Source organism: Pseudorca crassidens, chromosome 2 (assembly GCF_039906515.1).
Source record: "Pseudorca crassidens isolate mPseCra1 chromosome 2, mPseCra1.hap1, whole genome shotgun sequence".
Classification (NCBI taxonomy): Eukaryota; Metazoa; Chordata; class Mammalia; order Artiodactyla; family Delphinidae; genus Pseudorca; species Pseudorca crassidens.
The window spans coordinates 128069769-128095216 of record NC_090297.1 but is presented as its reverse complement, the minus strand read 5'-3'; the positions used below and the strand labels follow the sequence as shown (position 1 = coordinate 128095216).

At 38.5% G+C, this 25448-nt stretch overlaps 1 long non-coding RNA gene across 1 annotated transcript in view; it reads left to right on the top strand.

The window, feature by feature from the left end:
- Positions 1-3622: 3622 nt before the first annotated feature.
- The window catches only part of LOC137219703 (uncharacterized), an 87263-nt gene continuing 65437 nt past the window's right edge, over positions 3623-25448 (top strand). The window contains exons 1-2 of the long non-coding RNA XR_010941213.1: positions 3623-3894; positions 4879-4968. This is a non-coding gene — a long non-coding RNA (uncharacterized lncRNA). The remainder of the gene's footprint in view (positions 3895-4878; positions 4969-25448) is intronic.

Sequence of the window (25448 nt, the reverse complement as noted above, 5' to 3'; positions counted from 1 at the left end):
CCCAAATGCATAGAAGTAAAAGGAAATAGATGTTGACGAATAGTTTGTCTACCATAGACAGATGGAAATGATAGATGATAGCGGGTCATAATTGGTGAAAGAAAGAGAAGAGAAAGACAGAGAGAGAAAGAGAAAGATAGATAGATAGATAGATAGATAGATAAAGTAGATAAAAGAAAAGAAAACCGAGGCTTAGAAATGGTCATTTGCCCATGGTGAAAAAGTTTGTAAATAGCCAGGTCAAGATCGGAACCAAAATCTACCTGGGTTTCATGCTGGTCTTGGAGACAGACTACCTGGATCTCTGGTGCTGAGCAGAGTCCTTTGGTATAGAGTCAGATGTTGTTTCATATCAGGTCAGGCACTGAATGTGCCTCTCTGACTGGGCGTTAAATGTATCTCTGAATTTTGCTTTCATGAAGCATAATTTGAGAACCTCTGCACTTTTTTTCAGCAAATTTTAAAGAATATCATTATTCAATAACCACCACAAAGGACCTCAGTCAGCTCCACACACACTACTGTCCCATGGGAACACGGTTTGAGAATCACTATGATGAAAGTTTCACTCTGGGGTATTTTCTAACACCAACAAGCAATTCTCTGAATCTCCAGACACCCACTGGGTGTTCAACAATTCGGTTAAATTCTGACACTAACTTCCCAGAGTGCCTCACAGTTTAAGGTCTCCATCCCACAGACTGCCCCCGACTTCAGGTGTCAGTCAAAAGTCCTGGGTCTCCCATACTTCTGACTGACTGGCTATAAATCAGGGGTTCAAGCTTCCATGCCGTGTCAGGTTACACCACCCTCCTAGCACCTTGATGTGCTTACCAACCTGCAAGCTCTCCAAACTCCGTTGTTTAGGGGTTTTTATGGAGGTTTCATTACACAGGTGTGACTAAGTAAATCACTGACCACTGGTGATTAATTCAATCTCCAGCCCCTCCACCCTCCCCAGAGATTGGGGGTTGTCTTTCTGGCACCAGCCCCCATCCTGAAGCTACCTAGGGAACCCTAGCCAGAGTCACCTCATCAGCATACAAAAGATACTCTTATCATTCCAGAGATTCCAAAGGTTTAGGAGCTGTATGCTAGGAACCTGGGATAAGACCAAACATTTATTTTTTTATTATATCACATTCACCGTGCTCAGACTAATTTCATTCTAGAATAGTCAAAACTTGCAGCTTTGAATGTGGAGACAATTTGTAACTCTCAAGAAACGGAAACTAGGAGTGGGAGACATCTGAGAGAAACACATGTCCTCAATATTTTAAAAATTGTTCAATTGAATTTATTCTGGATATTACTGAAACTATATTTCAATATCTGGATGATATGATTTTATTAATAGGTGGTGTGTGCATGGTTTCTAGAAAATACTTTATTTGTTGAGTTGCAGAGATCTGTGTATATATATGTGTGGAGATATATATATATATGTGTGTGTGTATATATATATATATATATATAAAAATACAGATGTACAATCCTTCTTCCATAAAGGCCTGAAAACTGGAAGTTCTTCATAACTCACTTGGCAGTGGGCCCTAAATTGAATTCATTCGGTGACAGTATTTGACCTGAACTGCCATGAGGCTATTTAGAGTCGATATATAAAGTCTTTGTAGAGAGTCTCTTTTCCCACTAGTGTGAATATTCATAGAACTGTCAAAATGTGAATTTTGATCAAATATTAGTTTGATCATGGAAACCTGATCCAGACTGGGGATGTCACCTCATAGCAAAATATGTACTATGTTACCTTTCTAAAATGAAAACATTTTTAAATTTTGAAATACTTTGGCCTTACAGATCTGAATCAGAAATTGTAACCTAGATTATCATCTTTCTTGCTGATAAAAATCATCAGGTATTTTGCCCATTGAACCAGTTTGAGAGCCATACTCTCCCCTGTATAGGGACGTCTTTTCTTACCTCCCCAGGCTGAGACAAGACACAGTTTTTCTGCCGGCTCTCTGCCACCAGTGAGCTATGTCACTTGTTGCTGGTGTCCTGATCTCGTTTGTTTATCGTCCTTTAGGGAAAAAAAAGAGGTCATTGCAGTTTGATGTTGCACTTTTGCAAGCTTTGCCTCATGGTTTCCTCTTTGCTTTGGCCTTTCTTTTCAGAGTCATACTTATTTGTGTCACTCTTCTGTGTTCGTGCACAAAACCTCCCGCTTCTGTACCGGTTCAGTTTGTATCCAAGTTAGTATAGAAATATGGGCCTCTGTAGATGTTGTCTCCCCATTTCTTGCTCATTAGGATAATTTGTGAGTTATTGCCGGAATTTTGAAAGCAGCCAGGTTAAAAGGGTTCTGAAGTGATTTTTCCTGGGTCCTTCAGATCTCTCTTTAGGGAGATGTGATGTAACATCAAAGGGAAGCTCCACCAGTTTTTGTTCCCACCACCAACCCCCCCCCCACAAAAAAAAGGTGGGATGGGGGGAAGGAAGGACTTAAAACATTGTATCAAACTTGGGGTTTTAAACCTGCTTGAGAGTGACAGACTCCTTTGAGAAATTGACAAAAGACAAAGACAAATAAGAATAAACTCAAAATTTTGCACAGAATTTCAGGTTCCTCAGACTCCTTCTCTAAGCCCAGATGAAGAACTTCCATCCAAGACCAGTGCTTTCCAAAGGCTAGGGGCCCTGGGAGATCCCTCAGATCCCTGGGCAGAGAGGTTCAAATTCAATACCACACGTCCCCTTACTCACCTGGAGCCACCATTGAAGAAACCTTTGGAATAAGGGGAAATGGGTCCCACATGTGTCTTCAATCTTGAGCTGCTCAAGAAAAATAATTCTTCCAGGTGAGTCACCTCTTTGATGTGAAATATTTTTTCTGCAAGGGAGTGTCATTATGGAAGAGGGAAATTTTCCTGAAATAAATACCTATCAGGATTGATCTGGTCCATGATCCAGACTTCTGAACTCAATCTTCCTGGTCATTTTGTGTCTTTAGTTTTTTTCCATGCCAATTACTATTTAAAAATTAAGATTTTTTTCTTATTTTACTTTGGAATTTTTTTTTCTTTGGCCTCCATGGAGAAAAGCAATGAAGAATATGAGGAAGTGACTCGCTTTTCCCTACCCCTTGCCTGAAAGGGATTAAAAATGCCTGGGTTGCCCATAGGGTATAGATATATGTTAATTCAGTTGATTAGCCCAGAAGAGAACCGATAAAGGCCCATAAGGATCCACTATCACAGCAAAGCCTACTTTCTTAATCCCAGCTGGTCATCATCTCAAACATAAGCCTACAGCAACAATGTAACTGAGCAGGACCCTATGGGGCCTTCCCAGGACAGACCCCCTCCCCCATATCCTCTGCTTTAGCTCATCTCTGAAGTACCTAGGTAACAGTATCTGACGCACATTTCCTGAGTTGTTTTACAGAGGCCAAATCCACCACCAGATGGAAGAAATTAACTACTCAATGATCATAAGCACGTAGGCGCCAGACCTACTGGCACCTAAGGATTGATGATGTTAACCCCTTTGACTCTGCCCTGTTACCTCACCATCAACCAATCAGAGAACTATGCATGAGGTGATCACATGTCCGTGACGCCCCTCCCTCAATTTGCCTTTAAAAATGCCTTACTGAAAGCCATCCGGGAGTTTGGGCTTTTTGAGCACTAGCTGCCCTGAACTCCTTGCGTGGAACCCTGCAATCAACACTGCATTTTCCTTCACCGCAACCTGTGGTCTGGAGATTGGCTTTACTGTGGCAGGCAAGCGGACCCAAGTTTGGTTTGGTAACAACAGAGGAGAGACGGTATTTGGAGGTCCCACACCTACTAATTAATCTCCATGAGCAGAAAAGCTCATAATGATGGTTCAGTAAAGGCATCTTCATATCACGAAAGAAAGCCAAGAGTACAGGTAAGAATCTGATGATCTTTGCCCTGGGAGAGAAATTGAAATCCATCTGATTAGTGACCAGCTGTGGTTATGAAGCTCGTTGCATTTTATGCCTCTAGGCTTTTTAGGGCTTTTTGTGGATGAAATGCCCACCTGACGGCCAGTCTTAATTCCTACCCTTCCCCAACAGTGTCTACCACCACTGCTTCCATTGCCTGGTAAACTCCTACTCATTCTTGCAGACACAGCTCAAAAGGCAAAGACATTTCTCTCTGAAATCTGCTCTGCCCAGGCAGTGGTATACCCTCCGTGTGCCTACAGCTTTTCATCATGCCACTACTAGAGCACTTAAACATGATATTATATTAATGGCTGTTTGTTTGCATTTCTCTGTCTACCCCTGCTCACTAGACTATGAGGTTCCTAAGATTAGGGGCTGTGTTAAAACAGCCCTGCCTGGGCTTCCCTGGTGGCGCAGTGGTTGAGAGTCCGCCTGCCTATGCAGGGGACGCGGGTTTGTGCCCCGGTCCGGGAATATCCCACATGCCGCGGAGCGGCTAGGCCCGTGAGCCATGGCCGCTGATCCTGCGCGTCCGGAGCCTGTGCTCCACAGGCGTGAGAGGCCCGCGCACAGCAAAAACAAAACAAAACAAAAAAAAACAGCCCTGCCGTTAGCCTTCGCATTTGTTCTTGGGGGAGCTTCAGAATTGCAAAGTAACCCAAATGAAGATGTTTCAGGCAGAGATCTTAATTAGGAAAACATTAGTTAAGATTTGTAACTGAACTAGGCATATCCTTTGGCATTACTCTAAGACTTCAATCGCAGAAACCTCACAGTTCTAGTGAGGAAGAGGAGACACAGATGTCTAAGTAAATTGTTGTCATTATGCTACTATGGTCAAATGTTAGAATAGAGGAATAAGTGGAGGGATGAAGGTTGTTAGAACTTTTTCTAAATGTATACTTAACCTTCATCTGAAAGTTATGAGGTTTGTTTCCTGGAAGGTACATGTACGTGCACAAGCAAGTGTGTGGATGCCCACGTGGACTTGTCCAAGCTGTGCCCATGGGAGACTGGAGCAGGCCCAGACTAAGGTAGGAGGTCAGGTAGATGTGACCTTTTCTTCTCAGGCCACACCATGAAAGAAAATGAAACAAGACTTGACACAGCCCAGCAGCACCTGGATAGGGTCTGCTTGGCCCTTCCAAAGGGTTCCTTATGTTAGGAGAGTGTATTCTTGGATTATGAAGATTTTAAAGAACTGGATGCTGTGCTACTCAGGAAAAGTTTTGAAATGGGTCAGGCAATAAAGGACCCTCTAATGGGTCCTTTTTGAGCTAAGGGTAATAAATCAGTTAAGTTATTCGATTCCACAGAAAGAGCCCTAGACCTATAAAACTTGTGATGAAAGTCAGTAGATTACAGGTGTGGGGGGAATTAGTCCATCTAATTACCAGTGGAAGTTTGTGCATCTGTAATTCCTCTTGTAGGAAGTATGAAATATATTAGCAATTAATGTTCCTCAGTAGAAGTCTTGAGGGCAAATCATTTCCTTAAATTTCATTTAATTGTCTTTTAGTTATGACTCCTCTTTCATGAATATCGCAGAATGGAAATACCCACAGCCACTTTTCAAAGACAGATGAATTGATCATTTCCTTACTGTAAATAATAGTTTCTGAATTACTTTACAGAGTCACCCTAGAATTGACTAAAACTGAGCTCGTTAGTACCAGGTTCAGACTCTCATTCCTGATAACATACAAAGAGGCTTACCTATTTTTACAATCAAATAGCTGTTAGAGATAGCTCTAAACTGATCTATACTATAGGAAAAAAAAAAAGAGTAAACACTAAAATGCCCAGGTTTATCTATTTGCTATAACTATCATTAGGCAAACAATGGCCAGGTCTAGCCTGGGATAGGCAATATGTCCCTGTGGTAAATATTTAAGGTATTTCTGAGTGACTTGATAAACTTGGTCAATCTGGGATTCACAGAAACATGCAGATCAGAGCTAGCAAAACCCTAGTGGGGCTCATGCAATACATGTGAAGGGTGCTATGGGGCTGTAGGGGGAGATCAGAGACTCTTGGGGGAGAAAAGAAGAGCCACAATTTCCGTTCTCTGCTGTGCTACTAGTTATTTTTAAGCAGAATCTCTTTGATGTGATACACATTAGCATTTCATGCCCCCTCAAATCAATATTCTTTTTCATGTGGGTATTTTGAGTCATTTTTGTACTTGTTCTTTTAAAGTTCCATAAACCCCAATAAATAAGAATACTGATTGCCTGCTCCTGGGGAGAGCAGACTTTTCTTCACCAGTGATAAAAATACTGTTCATTTCTCCTAAATGCTGCATGGTTCTTAGACTGTGTAAACTTCCTTATGCCTTAAAGTTAAGGGTTGTGGCAGTCCATCCCTAATACATGATGATCAAAAAATACTTATTTTACCTCGTTGAATAAAATACCTCTTTGAAAGGACTCATATATCCTTTTTTTATTCTTTTATTGAAGTATAGTTGATTTACAATGTTATGTTAGTTTCAGGTGTATAGCCCAGTGATTCAGTTATACATATATTCTTTTTCAGACTCTTTTCCATTATAGGTTATTACAAGATATTGAATATAGTTCCCTGTGTTATAAGTAGGTCCTTGTTGATCTATTTTATGTATAGTAGTGTGTATCCCTTAATCCCAGATTCACAGTTTATCCCTCTCTCTACGTCTGTGAGTCTACTTATGTTTTCTATAGGTTTATTTGTATCATTTTTTACATTTCACATTTAAGTGATATCATATGACATTTGCCTTTCTCTATTTGACTTCCTTCACTTAATATGATAATCTCTAGGTCCATCCTTGTTGCTGCAAATGGCATTATTTCATTCTCTTTTATGACTGAGTAATATTTCATTATATATATTATATATATAATATATATATATATTTACAGTCCCACCGACAGTGTAGGAGGTTTCCTATTTCTCCACACCCACTCCAGCATTGATTATTTATAGACTGTTTAATGATGGCCGTTCTGATCAGTGTGAGGTGATACCTCATTGTGGTTTTCATTTACGTTTCTCTTAATAATTAGCAATATTGAGGATATTTTCAGTTGCCTATTGGCCATCTGGGAGTCTTCTTTGGAAAATGTCTATTTAGGTCTTGTGCCCATTTTTTTACTAGGTCGTTTTGTTCTTTGATATTGAGCTGTATGAGCTCTTTTGTATATTTTGGAAATTAATCCCGTGTTGGTGGCATCATTTGAAAATATTTTCTCCCATTCCTTACGTTGTCTTCTAACTTTTTTTATGGTTTCCTTTGCTATGCAAAAGTTCTTAAGTGTAATTAGGTCCCATTAGTTTTTTTGCATTTGTTTCCATTACCCTAGGAGACGGATTCAAAATATATTGCTGTGATTTACGTCAGAGTGTTCTGCCTATGTTTTCGTCTAGAAATTTTATAGTATCTGCTCTTACATTTAGGTCTATAATCCATTCTGACTTTAGTTTTGTGTAAGGTGTTAGACAACATTCTAAATTCATTCTTTTTTTTTATCATATGGTAGTTTTATTTTCAATTTGTTTTTACATCTTTATTGGAGTATAATTGCTTTACAATGGTGTGTTAGTTTCTGCTTTATAACAAAGTGAATCACTTATACATATACATATGTTCCCAATTCTCTTCGCTCTTGCGTCTCCCTCCCTCCTACCCTCCATATCCCACCCCTGCAGGTGGTCACAAAACACCGAGCTGATCTCCCTGTGCTATGCGGCTACTTCCCACTAGCTATCTACCTTATGTTTGGTAGTGTATATATGTCCATGCCTCTCTCTCGCTTTGTCTCAGCTTACCTTTACGACTCCCCATATCCTCAAGTCCATTCTCTAGTAGGTCTGTGTCTTTATTCCTGTCTTACCCCTAGCTTCTTCATGACATTTTTTTTTCTTTAATTCTATATATATGTGTTAGCATACGGTATTTGTCTTTCTCTTTCTGACTTACTTCACTCTGTATGACAGACTCTAGGTCTATCCACCTCATTACAAATAGCTCAATTTCATTTCTTTTTATGGCTGAGTAATATTCCATTGTATATATGTGCCATATCTTCTTTTACCATTCATCCAATGATGGGCACTTAGGTTGTTTCCATATCCGGGCTATTGTAAATAGAGCTGCAATGAACATTTTGGTACATGACTCTTTTTGAATTATGGTTTTCTCAGGGTACATGCCCAGTAGTGGGATTGCTGGGTCATATGGTAGTTCTATTTGTAGTTTTTTAAGGAACCTCCATACTGTTCTCCATAGTGTCTGTACCAATTCACATTCCCACCAGCAGTGCAAGAGTGTTCCCTTTTCTCCACACCGTCTCTAGCATTTATTGTTTCTAGATATTTTGATGATGGCCATTCTGACTGGTGTGACATGATATCTCATTGTAGTTTTGATTTGCATTTCTCTAATGATTTTGAGCATTCTTTCATGTGTTTGTTGGCACTCTGTATATCTTCTTTGGAGAAATGTCTTGAGGTCTTTTGCCCACTTTTGGGTTTGGTTGTTTGTTTTTTCATTATTGAGCTGCATGAGCTGCTTGTAAATTTTGGAGATTAATCCTCAGTCAGTTGCTTCATTTGCAAATATTTTCTCCCATTCTGAGGGTGGTCTCTTGGTCTTGCTTATGGTTTCCTTTGCTGTGCAAAACTTAGAAGTTTCATTAGGTCCCATTTGTTGATTTTTCTTTTTATTTCCATTTCTCTAGGAGGTGGGTCAAAAAGGATCTTGCTGTGATTTATTTCATAGAGTGTTCTGCCTATGTTTTCCTCTAAGATTTTGATTGTTTCTGGCCTTACGTTTAGGTCTTTAATCCATTTGGAGCTTATTTTTGTGTATGTTGTCAGGGAGTAATCTAATCTCATACTTTTACGTGTACCTGTCCAGTTTTCCCAGCACCACTTATTGAAGAGGCTGTCCTTTCTCCACTGTACTTTCCTGCCTCCTTTATCAAAGACAAGGTGACCATATGTGCGTGGGTTTATCTCTGGTCTTTCTATCCTGTTCCATTGATCTATCTTTCTGTTTTTGTGCCAGTACCATACTGTCTTGATTACTGTAGCTTTGTAGTATAGTCTGAAGTCAGGGAGCCTGATTCCTCCAGCTCTGTATTTCATTCTCAAGATTGCTTTGGCTATTCGGGGTCTTTTGTGTTTCCATACAAATTGTGACATATTTTGTTCTAGGTCTGTGAAAAATGCCAGTGGTAGTTTGATAGGGATTGCATTGAACCTGTAAATCGCTTTGGGTAGTAGAGTCATTTTCACAATGTTGATTCTTCCGTACCAGGAACATGGTATATCTCTCCATGTATTTGTATCATCTTCAATTTTTTTCATAAGTGTCTTATAATTTCTGCATACAGGTCTTTTGTCTCCCTAGGTAGGTTTATTCCTAGATATTATATTGTTGAAGTTGCAGTTGTAAATGGGAGTGTTTTCTTGATTTCACTTTCAGATTTTTCATCATTAGTGTATAGGAATGCAAGAGATTTCTGTGCATTAATTTTGTGTCCTGCTTCTTTACCAAATTCACTGACTAGTTCTAGGCATTTTCTGGTAGCATGTTTAGGATTCTCTATGTATAGTATCACGTCATCTGCAAACAGTGACAGCTTTACTTCTTCTTTTCCGATTTGGATTCCTTTTATGTCCTTTTCTTCTCTGATTGCTGTGGCTAAAACGTCCAAAACTATGTTGAATAAGAGTGGTGAGAGTGGGCAACCTTGTCTCGTTCCTGATCTTAGTGGAAACGCTTTCAGTTTTTCACCATTGAGGACGATGTTGGCTGTGGGTTTGTCATATATGGCCTTTATTATGTTGAGGAAAGTTCCCTCTATGCCTACTTTCTTCAGGGTTTTTATCAGAAGTGGGTGTTGAATTTTGTCGAAAGCTTTCCCTGCATCTATTGAGATGATCATGTGGTTTTTCTCCTTCCATTTGTTAATATGGTGTATCACGTTGATTGATTTGCGTATATTGAAGAATCCTTGCACTCCTGGCATAAACCCCACTTGCTCATGGTGTATGATCCTTTTAATGTGCTCTTGGATTCTGTTTGCTAGTATTTTGTTGAGGATTTTTGCATCTATGTTCATCAGTGATATTGGCCTGTAGTTTTCTTTCTTTGTGACATCCTTGTCTGGTTTTGGTATCAAGGTGATGGTGGCCTCATAGAATGAGTTTGGGAGTGCTCCTCCCTCTGCTATATTTTGGAAGAGTTTGAGAAGGATAGGTGTTAGCTCTTCTCCAAATGTTTGATAGAATTTGCCTGTGAAGCCATCTGGTCCTGGGCTTTTGTTTGTTGGAAGATTTTTAATCCGAGTTTCCATTTCAGTGCTTGTGATTGGTCTGTTCATATTTTCTATTTCTTCCTGATTCAGTCTTGGCAGGTTGTGCATTTCTAAGAATTTGTCCATTGCTTCCAGGTTGTCCATTTTATTGGCATAGAGTTGCTTGTAGTAATCTCTCGTGATCTTTTGTATTTCTGCAGTGTCAGTTGTTACTTCTCCTTTTTCATTTCCAATTCTATTGATTTGAGTCTTCTCCCTTTTTTTCTTGATGAGTCTGGCTCATGGTTTATCACTTTTGTTTATCTTCTCAAAGAACCAGCTTATAGTTTTATTGATCTTTGCTATCGTTTCCTTCATTTCTTTTTCATTTATTTCTTTTTTTAAAGCTTTGATGTAATAAGTTTTATTATATACATATTACATGAAAAATGTGACACTTGTACCCCCACAGGAAGACAGATAAAGAATCTTATGAATTATTTTAGACGAAATTATCTTGAAAAGGACATTCTCAGTGGATCTTGAAATAAATTCATTTCTTTTGAGTGGGATATTCTATTTCTGCTGTGACAAATTATCACAAACTTAGTGACTTAAAACAACGCATTTACTTCAGGTGTTCAGCAAAGTGAATCAGTTATACATGTACGTATATCCACTTTTTTTTTTTTCTTTTTTTTGAAGTCTTTTCCCATATAGGGCATTACAGAGTACTGAGTAGAGTTTCCTATGCTATACAGCGGGTTCTTTTTTTTAAAAAAACCTCTTTATTGGGAGATAATTGCTTTACAATGGTGTGTTGGTTTCTGCTTTATAACAGTGAATCACTTATACGTATACATATGTTCCCATATCTCTTCCCTCTTGGGTCTCCCTCCCTCCCACCCTCCCTATCCCACCCTTGCAGGTGGTCACAAAGCACCGAGCTGATCTCCCTGTGCTATGCAGCTACTTCCCACTAGCTATCTACCTTACGTTTGGTAGTGTATATATGTCCATGCCTCTCTCTCGCTTTGGCACAGCTCACCCTTCCCCGTCCCCGTCTCCTCAAGTCCGTTCTCTGGTAGGTCTGTGTCTTTATTCCTGTCTTACCCCTAGCTTCTTCATGACATTTTTTTTCTTTAATTCCATATATATATGGTAGCATACAGTATTTGTCTTTCTCTTTCTGACTTACTTCACTCTGTATGACAGACTCGAGGTCTACCCACCTCATTACAAACAGCTCAATTTCGTTTCTTTTTACGGCTGAGTAATATTCCATTGTATATATGTGCCACATCTTCTTTATCCATTCATCCAATGATGGACACTTAGGTTGTTTCCATATCCGGGCTATTGTAAATAGAGCTGCAATGAACATTTTGGTACATGACTCTTTTTGAATTATGGTTTTCTCAGAGTATATGCCCAGTAGTGGGATTGCTGGGTCATATGGTAGTTCTATTTGCAGTTTTTTAAGGAACCTCCATACTGTTCTCCATAGTGGCTGTACCAATTCACATTCCCACCAGCAGTGCAAGAGTGTGCCCTTTTCTCCACACCATCTCCAGCATTTATTGTGTCTAGATTTTTTGATGATGGCCATTCTGACTGGTGTGACATGATATCTCATTGTAGTTTTGATTTTCATTTCTCTAATGAGTAACGATGTTGAGCATTGTTTCATTTGTTTGTTGGCACTCTGTATATCTTCTTTGGAGAAATGTCTATTTAGGTCTTTTGCCCACTTTTGGGTTGGGTTGTTTGTTTTTTGTTATTGAGCTGCATGAGCTGCTTGTAAATTTTGGAGATTAATCCTCTATCAGTTGATTCATTTGCAAATATTTTCTCCCATTCTGAGGGTTGTCTCTTGGTCTTGTTGATGGCTTCCTTTGCTGTGCAAAAGCTTTGAAGTTTCATTAGGTCCCATTTGTTGATTTTTGTTTTTACTTCCATTTCTCTAGGAGGTGGGTCTAAAAGGATCTTGCTGTGATTTATTTCAGTGTTCTGCCTATGTTTTCCTCTAAGAGTTTGATAGTTTCTGGCCTTACGTTTAGGTCTTTAATCGCATTTTGAGCTTATTTTTGTGTATGTTGTTAGGGAGTAATCTAATCTCATACTTTTACGTGTACCTGTCCAGTTTTCCCAGCACCACTTATTGAAGAGGCTGTCCTTTCTCCACTGTACTTTCCTGCCTCCTTTATCAAAGACAAGGTGACCATATGTGCGTGGGTTTATCTCTGGGCTTTCTATCCTGTTCCATTGATCTATCTTTCTGTTTTTGTGCCAGTACCATACTGTCTTGATTACTGTAGCTTTGTAGTATAGTCTGAAGTCAGGGAGCCTGATTCCTCCAGCTCCGTATTTCGTTCTCAAGATTGCTTTGGCTATTCGGGGTCTTTTGTGTTTCCATACAAATTGTGACATATTTTGTTCTACGTCTGTGAAAAATGCCAGTGGTAGTTTGATAGGGATTGCATTCAACCTGTAAATCGCTTTGGGTAGTAGAGTCATTTTCACAATGTTGATTCTTCCGTACCAGGAACATGGTATATCTCTCCACGTATTTGTATCATCTTCAATTTCTTTCACAAGTGTCTTATAATTTCTGCATACAGGTCTTTTGTCTCCCTAGGTAGGTTTATTCCTAGGTATTATATTGTTGAAGTTGCAGTTGTAAATGGGAGTGTTTTCTTGATTTCACTTTCAGATTTTTCATCATTAGTGTATAGGAATGCAAGAGATTTCTGTGCATTAATTTTGTGTCCTGCTTCTTTACCAAATTCATTGACTAGTTCTAGGCGTTTTCTGGTAGCATCTTTAGGATTCTCTATGTATAGTATCATGTCATCTGCAAACAGTGACAGCTTTACTTCTTCTTTTCCGATTTGGATTCCTTTTATTTCCTTTTCTTCTGATTGCTGTGGCTAAAACTTCCAAAACTATGTTGACTAAGAGTGGTGAGAGTGGGCAACCTTGTCTCGTTCCTGATCTTAATGGAAACGCTTTCAGTTTTTCACCATTGAGGACGATGTTGGCTGTGGGTTTGTCATGTATGGCCTTTATTATGTTGAGGAAAGTTCCCTCTATGCCTGCTTTCTGCAGGGTTTTTATCAGAAGTGGGTGTCGAATTTTGTCGAAAGCTTTCTCTGCATCTGTTGAGATGATCATGTGGTTTTTCTCCTTCCATTTGTTAATATGGTGTATCACGTTGATTGATTTGCGTATATTGAAGAATCCTTGCACTCCTGGCATAAACCCCACTTGCTCATGGTGTATGATCCTTTTAATGTGCTCTTGGATTCTGTTTGCTAGTATTTTGTTGAGGATTTTTGCATCTATGTTCATCAGTGATATTGGCCTGTAGTTTTCTTTCTTTGTGACATCCTTGTCTGGTTTTGGTATCAAGGTGATGGTGGCCTCATAGAATGAGTTTGGGAGTGCTCCTCCCTCTGCTATATTTTGGAAGAGTTTGAGAAGGATAGGTGTTAGCTCTTCTCCAAATGTTTGATAGAATTTGCCTGTGAAGCCATCTGGTCCTGGGCTTTTGTTTGTTGGAAGATTTTTAATCCGAGTTTCCATTTCAGTGCTTGTGATTGGTCTGTTCATATTTTCTATTTCTTCCTGATTCAGTCTTGGCAGGTTGTGCATTTCTAAGAATTTGTCCATTGCTTCCAGGTTGTCCATTTTATTGGCATAGAGTTGCTTGTAGTAATCTCTCGTGATCTTTTGTATTTCTGCAGTGTCAGTTGTTACTTCTCCTTTTTCATTTCCAATTCTATTGATTTGAGTCTTCTCCCTTTTTTTCTTGATGAGTCTGGCTCATGGTTTATCACTTTTGTTTATCTTCTCAAAGAACCAGCTTATAGTTTTATTGATCTTTGCTATCGTTTCCTTCATTTCTTTTTCATTTATTTCTTTTTTTAAAGCTTTGATGTAATAAGTTTTATTATATACATATTACATGAAAAATGTGACACTTGTACCCCCACAGGAAGACAGATAAAGAATCTTATGAATTATTTTAGACGAAATTATCTTGAAAAGGACATTCTCAGTGGATCTTGAAATAAATTCATTTCTTTTGAGTGGGATATTCTATTTCTGCTGTGACAAATTATCACAAACTTAGTGACTTAAAACAACGCATTTACTTCAGGTGTTCAGCAAAGTGAATCAGTTATACATGTACGTATATCCACTTTTTTTTTTTTCTTTTTTTTGAAGTCTTTTCCCATATAGGGCATTACAGAGTACTGAGTAGAGTTTCCTATGCTATACAGCGGGTTCTTTTTTTTAAAAAAACCTCTTTATTGGGAGATAATTGCTTTACAATGGTGTGTTGGTTTCTGCTTTATAACAGTGAATCACTTATACGTATACATATGTTCCCATATCTCTTCCCTCTTGGGTCTCCCTCCCTCCCACCCTCCCTATCCCACCCTTGCAGGTGGTCACAAAGCACCGAGCTGATCTCCCTGTGCTATGCAGCTACTTCCCACTAGCTATCTACCTTACGTTTGGTAGTGTATATATGTCCATGCCTCTCTCTCGCTTTGGCACAGCTCACCCTTCCCCGTCCCCGTCTCCTCAAGTCCGTTCTCTGGTAGGTCTGTGTCTTTATTCCTGTCTTACCCCTAGCTTCTTCATGACATTTTTTTTCTTTAATTCCATATATATATGTTAGCATACGGTATTTGTCTTTCTCTTTCTGACTTACTTCACTCTGTATGACAGACTCGAGGTCTACCCACCTCATTACAAATAGCTCAATTTCGTTTCTTTTTACGGCTGAATAATATTCCATTGCATATATGTGCCACATCTTCTTTATCCATTCATCCAATGATGGACACTTAGGTTGTTTCCATATCCGGGCTATTGTAAATAGAGCTGCAATGCACATTTTGGTACATGACTCTTTTTGAATTATGGTTTTCTCAGGGTATATGCCCAGTAGTGGGAATGCTGGGTCATATGGTAGTTCTATTTGCAGTTTTTTAAGGAACCTCCATACTGTTCTCCATAGTGGCTGTACCAATTCACATTCCCACCAGCAGTGCAAGAGTGTGCCCTTTTCTCCACACCGTCTCCAGCATTTATTGTGTCTAGATTTTTTGATGATGGCCATTCTGACTGGTGTGACATGATATCTCATTGTAGTTTTGATTTTCATTTCTCTAATGATTAACGATGTTGAGCATTGTTTCATTTGTTTGTTGGCACTCTGTATATCTTCTTTGGAGAAATGTCTATTTAGGTCTTTTGCCCACTTTTGAGTTTGGTTGTTTGTTTTTTGTTATTGAGCTGCTTGTAAATTTTGGAGATTAATCCTCTATCAGTTGATTCATTTGCAAATATTTTCTCCCATTCTGAGGGTTGTCTCTTGGTCTTCTTGATGGTTTTCTTTGCTGTGCAAAAGCTTTGAAGTTTCATTAGGTCCCATTTGTTGATTTTTGTTTTTACTTCCATTTCTCTAGGAGGTGGGTCTAAAAGGATCTTGCTGTGATTTATTTCAGTGTTCTGCCTATGTTTTCCTCTAAGAGTTTGATAGTTTCTGGCCTTACGTTTAGGTCTTTAATCACATTTTGAGCTTATTTTTGTGTATGTTGTTAGGGAGTAATCTAATCTCATACTTTTACGTGTACCTGTCCAGTTTTCCCAGCACCACTTATTGAAGAGGCTGTCCTTTCTCCACTGTACTTTCCTGCCTCCTTTATCAAAGACAAGGTGACCATATGTGCGTGGGTTTATCTCTGGGCTTTCTATCCTGTTCCATTGATCTATCTTTCTGTTTTTGTGCCAGTACCATACTGTCTTGATTACTGTAGCTTTGTAGTATAGTCTGAAGTCAGGGAGCCTGATTCCTCCAGCTCCGTATTTCGTTCTCAAGATTGCTTTGGCTATTCGGGGTCTTTTGTGTTTCCATACAAATTGTGACATATTTTGTTCTAGGTCTGTGAAAAATGCCAGTGGTAGTTTGATAGGGATTGCATTGAACCTGTAAATCGCTTTGGGTAGTAGAGTCATTTTCACAATGTTGATTCTTCCATACCAGAATCATGGTATATCTCTCCATGTATTTGTATCATCTTCAATTTCTTTCATAAGTGTCTTATAATTTCTGCATACAGGTCTTTTGTCTCCTTAGGTAGGTTTATTCCTAGATATTATATTGTTGAAGTTGCAGTTGTAAATGGGAGTGTTTTCTTGATTTCACTTTCAGATTTTTCATCATTAGTGTATAGGAATGCAAGAGATTTCTGTGCATTAATTTTGTGTCCTGCTTCTTTACCAAATTCACTGACTAGTTCTAGGTGTTTTCTGGTAGCATGTTTAGGATTCTCTATGTATAGTATCACGTCATCTGCAAACAGTGACAGCCTTACTTCTTCTTTTCCGATTTGGATTCCTTTTGTTTCCTTTTCTTCTCTGATTGCTGTGGCTAAAACGTCCAAAACTATGTTGAATAAGAGTGGTGAGAGTGGGCAACCTTGTCTCGTTCCTGATCTTAATGGAAACGCTTTCAGTTTTTCACCATTGAGGACGATGTTGGCTGTGGGTTTGTCATACATGGCCTTTATTATGTTGAGGAAAGTTCCCTCTATGCCTACTTTCTGCAGGGTTTTTATCAGAAGTGGGTGTTGAATTTTGTCGAAAGCTTTCCCTGCATCTATTGAGATGATCATGTGGTTTTTCTCCTTCCATTTGTTAATATGGTGTATCACGTTGACTGATTTGCGTATACTGAAGAATCCTTGCACTCCTGGCATAAACCCCACTTGCTCATGGTGTATGATCCTTTTAATGTGCTCTTGGATTCTGTTTGCTAGTATTTTGTTGAGGATTTTTGCATCTATGTTCATCAGTGATATTGGCCTGTAGTTTTCTTTCTTTGAGACATCCTTGTCTGGTTTTGGTATCAAGGTGATGGTGGCCTCATAGAATGAGTTTGGGAGTGCTCCTCCCTCTGCTATATTTTGGAAGAGTTTGAGAAGGATAGGTGTTAACTCTTCTCCAAATGTTTGATAGAATTTGCCTGTGAAGCCATCTGGTCCTGGGCTTTTGTTTGTTGGAAGATTTTTAATCCGAGTTTCCATTTCAGTGCTTGTGATTGATCTGTTCATATTTTCTATTTCTTCCTGATTCAGTCTTGGCAGGTTGTGCATTTCTAAGAATTTGTCCATTTCTTCCAGGTTGTCCATTTTATTGGCATAGAGGTGCTTGTAGTAATCTCTCATGATCTTTTGTATTTCTGCAGTGTCAGTTGTTACTTCTCCTTTTTCATTTCCAATTCTATTGATTTGAGTCTTCTCCCTTTTTTTCTTGATGAGTCTGGCTCATGGTTTATCACTTTTGTTTATCTTCTCAAAGAACCAGCTTATAGTTTTATTGATCTTTGCTATCGTTTCCTTCATTTCTTTTTCATTTATTTCTTTTTTTTAAAGCTTTGATGTAATAAGTTTTATTATATACATATTACATGAAAAATGTGACACTTGTACTCCCACAGGAAGACAGATAAAGAATCTTATGAATTATTTTAGACGAAATTATCTTGAAAAGGACATTCTCAGTGGATCTTGAAATAAATTCATTTCTTTTGAGTGGGATATTCTATTTCTGCTGTGACAAATTATCACAAACTTAGTGACTTAAAACAACGCATTTACTTCAGGTGTTCAGCAAAGTGAATCAGTTATACATGTACGTATATCCACTTTTTTTTTCTTTTTTTGAACTCTTTTCCCATATAGGGCATTACAGAGTACTGAGTAGAGTTTCCTATGCTATACAGCGGGTTCTTTTCTTTAAAAAAAAACATCTTTATTGGGATATAATTGCTTTACAATGGTGTGTTGGTTTCTGCTTTATAACAAAGTGAATCACTTATACGTATACATATGTTCCCATATCTCCTCCGTCTTGGGTCTCCCTCCCTCCCACCCTCCCTATCCCACCCCTGCAGGTGGTCACAAAGCACCGAGCTGATCTCCCTGTGCTATGCGGCTACTTCCACTAGCTATCTACCTTACGTTTGGTAGTGTATATATGTCCATGCCTCTCTCTCGCTTTGGCACAGCTCACCCTTCCCCGTCCCCGTCTCCTCAAGTCCGTTCTCTAGTAGGTCTGTGTCTTTATTCCTGTCTTACCCCTAGCTTCTCCATGACATTTTTTTTTCTTTAATTCCATATATATGTGTTAGCATACGGTATTTGTCTTTCTCTTTCTGACTTCACTCTGTATGACAGACTCTAGGTCTACCCACCTCATTACAAAGAGCTCAATTTCGTTTCTTTTTATGGCTGAGTAATATTCCATTGTATATATGTGCCACATCTTCTTTATCCATTCATCCGATGATGGACACTTAGGTTGTTTCCATATCCGGGCTATTGTAAATAGAGCTGCAATGCACATTTTGGTACATGACTCTTTTTGAATTATGGTTTTCTCAGGGTATATGCCCAGTAGTGGGAATGCTGGGTCATATGGTAGTTCTATTTGCAGTTTTTTAAGGAACCTCCATACTGTTCTCCATAGTGGCTGTACCAATTCACATTCCCACCAGCAGTGCAAGAGTGTGCCCTTTTCTCCACACCGTCTCCAGCATTTATTGTGTCTAGATTTTTTGATGATGGCCATTCTGACTGGTGTGACATGATATCTCATTGTAGTTTTGATTTTCATTTCTCTAATGATTAACGATGTTGAGCATTGTTTCATTTGTTTGTTGGCACTCTGTATATCTTCTTTGGAGAAATGTCTATTTAGGTCCTTTGCCCACTTTTGGGTTGGGTTGTTTGTTTTTTGTTATTGAGCTGCATGAGCTGCTTGTAAATTTTGGAGATTAATCCTCTATCAGTTGATTCATTTGCAAATATTTTCTCCCATTCTGAGGGTTGTCTCTTGGTCTTCTTGATGGTTTTCTTTGCTGTGCAAAAGCTTTGAAGTTTCATTAGGTCCCATTTGTTGATTTTTGTTTTTACTTCCATTTCTCTAGGAGGTGGGTCTAAAAGGATCTTGCTGTGATTTATTTCAGTGTTCTGCCTATGTTTTCCTCTAAGAGTTTGATAGTTTCTGGCCTTACGTTTAGGTCTTTAATCGCATTTTGAGCTTATTTTTGTGTATGTTGTTAGGGAGTAATCTAATCTCATACTTTTACGTGTACCTGTCCAGTTTTCCCAGCACCACTTATTGAAGAGGCTGTCCTTTCTCCACTGTACTTTCCTGCCTCCTTTATCAAAGACAAGGTGACCATATGTGCGTGGGTTTATCTCTGGGCTTTCTATCCTGTTCCATTGATCTATCTTTCTGTTTTTGTGCCAGTACCATACTGTCTTGATTACTGTAGCTTTGTAGTATAGTCTGAAGTCAGGGAGCCTGATTCCTCCAGCTCCGTATTTCGTTCTCAAGATTGCTTTGGCTATTCGGGGTCTTTTGTGTTTCCATACAAATTGTGACATATTTTGTTCTAGGTCTGTGAAAAATGCCAGTGGTAGTTTGATAGGGATTGCATTGAACCTGTAAATCGCTTTGGGTAGTAGAGTCATTTTCACAATGTTGATTCTTCCATACCAGAATCATGGTATATCTCTCCATGTATTTGTATCATCTTCAATTTCTTTCATAAGTGTCTTATAATTTCTGCATACAGGTCTTTTGTCTCCTTAGGTAGGTTTATTCCTAGATATTATATTGTTGAAGTTGCAGTTGTAAATGGGAGTGTTTTCTTGATTTCACTTTCAGATTTTTCATCATTAGTGTATAGGAATGCAAGAGATTTCTGTGCATTAATTTTGTGTCCTGCTTCTTTACCAAATTCACTGACTAGTTCTAGGTGTTTTCTGGTAGCATGTTTAGGATTCTCTATGTATAGTATCACGTCATCTGCAAACAGTGACAGCCTTACTTCTTCTTTTCCGATTTGGATTCCTTTTGTTTCCTTTTCTTCTCTGATTGCTGTGGCTAAAACGTCCAAAACTATGTTGAATAAGAGTGGTGAGAGTGGGCAACCTTGTCTCGTTCCTGATCTTAATGGAAACGCTTTCAGTTTTTCACCATTGAGGACGATGTTGGCTGTGGGTTTGTCATACATGGCCTTTATTATGTTGAGGAAAGTTCCCTCTATGCCTACTTTCTGCAGGGTTTTTATCAGAAGTGGGTGTTGAATTTTGTCGAAAGCTTTCCCTGCATCTATTGAGATGATCATGTGGTTTTTCTCCTTCCATTTGTTAATATGGTGTATCACGTTGACTGATTTGCGTATACTGAAGAATCCTTGCACTCCTGGCATAAACCCCACTTGCTCATGGTGTATGATCCTTTTAATGTGCTCTTGGATTCTGTTTGCTAGTATTTTGTTGAGGATTTTTGCATCTATGTTCATCAGTGATATTGGCCTGTAGTTTTCTTTCTTTGAGACATCCTTGTCTGGTTTTGGTATCAAGGTGATGGTGGCCTCATAGAATGAGTTTGGGAGTGTTCCTCCCTCTACTATATTTTGGAAGAGTTTGAGAAGGATAGGTGTTAACTCTTCTCCAAATGTTTGATAGAATTTGCCTGTGAAGCCATCTGGTCCTGGGCTTTTGTTTGTTGGAAGATTTTTAATCCGAGTTTCCATTTCAGTGCTTGTGATTGATCTGTTCATATTTTCTATTTCTTCCTGATTCAGTCTTGGCAGGTTGTGCATTTCTAAGAATTTGTCCATTGCTTCCAGGTTGTCCATTTTATTGGCATAGAGGTGCTTGTAGTAATCTCTCATGATCTTTTGTATTTCTGCAGTGTCAGTTGTTACTTCTCCTTTTTCATTTCCAATTCTATTGATTTGAGTCTTCTCCCTTTTTTTCTTGATGAGTCTGGCTCATGGTTTATCACTTTTGTTTATCTTCTCAAAGAACCAGCTTATAGTTTTATTGATCTTTGCTATCGTTTCCTTCATTTCTTTTTCATTTATTTCTTTTTTTTAAAGCTTTGATGTAATGTTTTATTATATACATATTACATGAAAAATGTGACACTTGTACTCCCACAGGAAGACACATAAAGAATCTTATGAATTATTTTAGACGAAATTATCTTGAAAAGGACATTCTCAGTGGATCTTGAAATAAATTCATTTCTTTTGAGTGGGATATTCTATTTCTGCTGTGACAAATTATCACAAACTTAGTGACTTAAAACAACGCATTTACTTCAGGTGTTCAGCAAAGTGAATCAGTTATACATGTACGTATATCCACTTTTTTTTTCTTTTTTTGAACTCTTTTCCCATATAGGGCATTACAGAGTACTGAGTAGAGTTTCCTATGCTATACAGCGGGTTCTTTTCTTTAAAAAAAAACATCTTTATTGGGATATAATTGCTTTACAATGGTGTGTTGGTTTCTGCTTTATAACAAAGTGAATCACTTATACGTATACATATGTTCCCATATCTCCTCCGTCTTGGGTCTCCCTCCCTCCCACCCTCCCTATCCCACCCCTGCAGGTGGTCACAAAGCACCGAGCTGATCTCCCTGTGCTATGCGGCTACTTCCACTAGCTATCTACCTTACGTTTGGTAGTGTATATATGTCCATGCCTCTCTCTCGCTTTGGCACAGCTCACCCTTCCCCGTCCCCGTCTCCTCAAGTCCGTTCTCTAGTAGGTCTGTGTCTTTATTCCTGTCTTACCCCTAGCTTCTCCATGACATTTTTTTTTCTTTAATTCCATATATATGTGTTAGCATACGGTATTTGTCTTTCTCTTTCTGACTTCACTCTGTATGACAGACTCTAGGTCTACCCACCTCATTACAAAGAGCTCAATTTCGTTTCTTTTTATGGCTGAGTAATATTCCATTGTATATATGTGCCACATCTTCTTTATCCATTCATCCGATGATGGACACTTAGGTTGTTTCCATATCCGGGCTATTGTAAATAGAGCTGCAATGCACATTTTGGTACATGACTCTTTTTGAATTATGGTTTTCTCAGGGTATATGCCCAGTAGTGGGAATGCTGGGTCATATGGTAGTTCTATTTGCAGTTTTTTAAGGAACCTCCATACTGTTCTCCATAGTGGCTGTACCAATTCACATTCCCACCAGCAGTGCAAGAGTGTGCCCTTTTCTCCACACCGTCTCCAGCATTTATTGTGTCTAGATTTTTTGATGATGGCCATTCTGACTGGTGTGACATGATATCTCATTGTAGTTTTGATTTTCATTTCTCTAATGATTAACGATGTTGAGCATTGTTTCATTTGTTTGTTGGCACTCTGTATATCTTCTTTGGAGAAATGTCTATTTAGGTCCTTTGCCCACTTTTGGGTTGGGTTGTTTGTTTTTTGTTATTGAGCTGCATGAGCTGCTTGTAAATTTTGGAGATTAATCCTCTATCAGTTGATTCATTTGCAAATATTTTCTCCCATTCTGAGGGTTGTCTCTTGGTCTTCTTGATGGTTTTCTTTGCTGTGCAAAAGCTTTGAAGTTTCATTAGGTCCCATTTGTTGATTTTTGTTTTTACTTCCATTTCTCTAGGAGGTGGGTCTAAAAGGATCTTGCTGTGATTTATTTCAGTGTTCTGCCTATGTTTTCCTCTAAGAGTTTGATAGTTTCTGGCCTTACGTTTAGGTCTTTAATCGCATTTTGAGCTTATTTTTGTGTATGTTGTTAGGGAGTAATCTAATCTCATACTTTTACGTGTACCTGTCCAGTTTTCCCAGCACCACTTATTGAAGAGGCTGTCCTTTCTCCACTGTACTTTCCTGCCTCCTTTATCAAAGACAAGGTGACCATATGTGCGTGGGTTTATCTCTGGGCTTTCTATCCTGTTCCATTGATCTATCTTTCTGTTTTTGTGCCAGTACCATACTGTCTGGATTACTGTAGCTTTGTAGTATAGTCTGAAGTCAGGGAGCCTGATTCCTCCAGCTCCGTATTTCGTTCTCAAGATTGCTTTGGCTATTCGGGGTCTTTTGTGTTTCCATACAAATTGTGACATTTTTTGTTCTAGTTCTGTGAAAAATGCCAGTAGTAGTTTGACAGGGATTGCACTGAACCTGTAGGTCGCTTTGGGTGGTAGAGTCATTTTCACTATGTTGAATCTTCCAATCCAAGAACATGGTATATCTCTCCATGTATTTGTATCATCTTCAATTTCTTTCATAAGTGTCTTATAATTTCTGCATACAGGTCTTTTGTCTCCTTAGGTAGGTTTATTCCTAGATATTTTATTCTTTTAGTTGCAATGGTAAATGGGAGTGTTTTCTTGATTTCACTTTCAGATTTTTCATCATTAGTGTATAGGAATGCCAGAGATTTCTGTGCATTAATTTTGTATCCTGCTACTTTCCCAAATTCATTGATTAGCTCCAGGATTTTTCTGGTAGCATCTTTAGGATTCTGTCTGTATAGTGTTATGTCATCTGCAAACAGTGACAGTTTTACTTCTTCTTTTCCGATTTGGATTCCTTTTATTTCCTTTTCTTCTCTGATTGCTGTGGCTAAAACTTTCAAATCTATGTTGAATAAGAGTGGTGAGAGTGGGCAACCTTGTCTTGTTCCTGATATTAGTGGAAACGCATTCAGTTTTTCACCATTGAGGATGATGGTGGCTGTGGGTTTGTCATATATGGCCTTTATAATGTTGAGGAAAGTTCCCTCTATGCCTGCTTCCTGCAGGCTTTTTATCATAAGTGGGTGTTGAATTTTGTTGAAAGCTTTCTCTGCATCTATTGAGATGATCATGTGGTTTTTCTCCTTCCATTTGTTAATATGGTGTATCACGTTGATTGATTTGCGTATACTGAAGAATCCTTGCATTCCTGGTATAAACCCCACTTGCTCATGGTGTATGATCCTTTTAATGTTCTCTTGGATTCTGTTTGCTAGTATTTTGTTGAGGATTTTTGCATCTATGTTCATCAGTGATATTGGCCTGTAGTTTTCTTTCTTTGTGACATCCTTGTCTGGTTTTGGTATCAAGGTGATAGTAGCCTCATAGAATGGGTTTGGGAGTGTTCCTCCCTCTGCTATATTTTGGAAGAGTTTGAGAAGGATAGGTGTTAGCTCTTCTCTAAATGTTTGATAGAATTTGCCTGTGAAGCCATCTGGTCCTGGGCTTTTGTTTGTTGGAAGATTTTTAATCCGAGTTTCCATTTCAGTGCTTGTGATTGGTCTGTTCATATTTTCTATTTCTTCCTGATTCAGTCTTGGCAGGTTGTGCATTTCTAAGAATTTGTCCATTGCTTCCAGGTTGTCCATTTTATTGGCATAGAGGTGCTTGTAGTAATCTCTCGTGATCTTTTGTATTTCTGCAGTGTCAGTTGTTACTTCTCCTTTTTCATTTCCAATTCTATTGATTTGAGTCTTCTCCCTTTTTTTCTTGATGAGTCTGGCTCATGGTTTATCACTTTTGTTTATCTTCTCAAAGAAGCAGCTTTTAGTTTTATTGATTTTTGCTATCGTTTCCTTAATTTCTTTTTCAGTTGTTTCTAATCTTTTTTTTATGATTTTTTCCCTTCTGCTAAGCTTGGGGGGTTTTTTGTTCTTCTTTCTCTAATTGATATTGGTGCAAGGTTAGGTTCTTTATTCGCGATGTTTCCTGTTTCTTAAAGTGGGCTTGTATTGCAATGAACTTCCCACTTAGAACTGCTTTTCCTGCATCCCATAGGTTTTGGGTCGTCGTGTCTCCATTGTCATTTGTTTCTAGGTATTTTTTTATTTATTCTTTGATTTCTTCAGTGATCACTTCGTTATTAAGTAATGTATTGTTTTGCCTCCGTGTGTTTGTATTTTTTACAGATCTTTTCCTGTAATTGGTATCTAGTCTCATAGTGTTGTGGTCGGAAAAGATTCTTGATACAATTTCAGTTTTCTTTAATTTTCCAATGCTTGATTTGTGTCCAAGATATGATCTATTCTGGACAATGTTCCATGACCCCTTGAGAAAAATGTGTATTCTGTTGTGTTTGTATGGAATGTCCTATAAATATCAATTAAATCCATCTTAATTGTGTTTCCTTATTTATATAATATATATATATTATATATATAAATAAGGAATAAATATTCCTTATTTATTTTCATTTTGGATGATCTGTCCATTGTTGAAAGTGGGGTGTTAAAGTCCCCTACTATGAATTTGTTACTGTCGATTTCCCCTTTTATGGCTGTTAGTACTTCCCTTATGTATTGAGGTGCTCCTATGTTGGGTGCATAAATATTTACAATTGTTGTA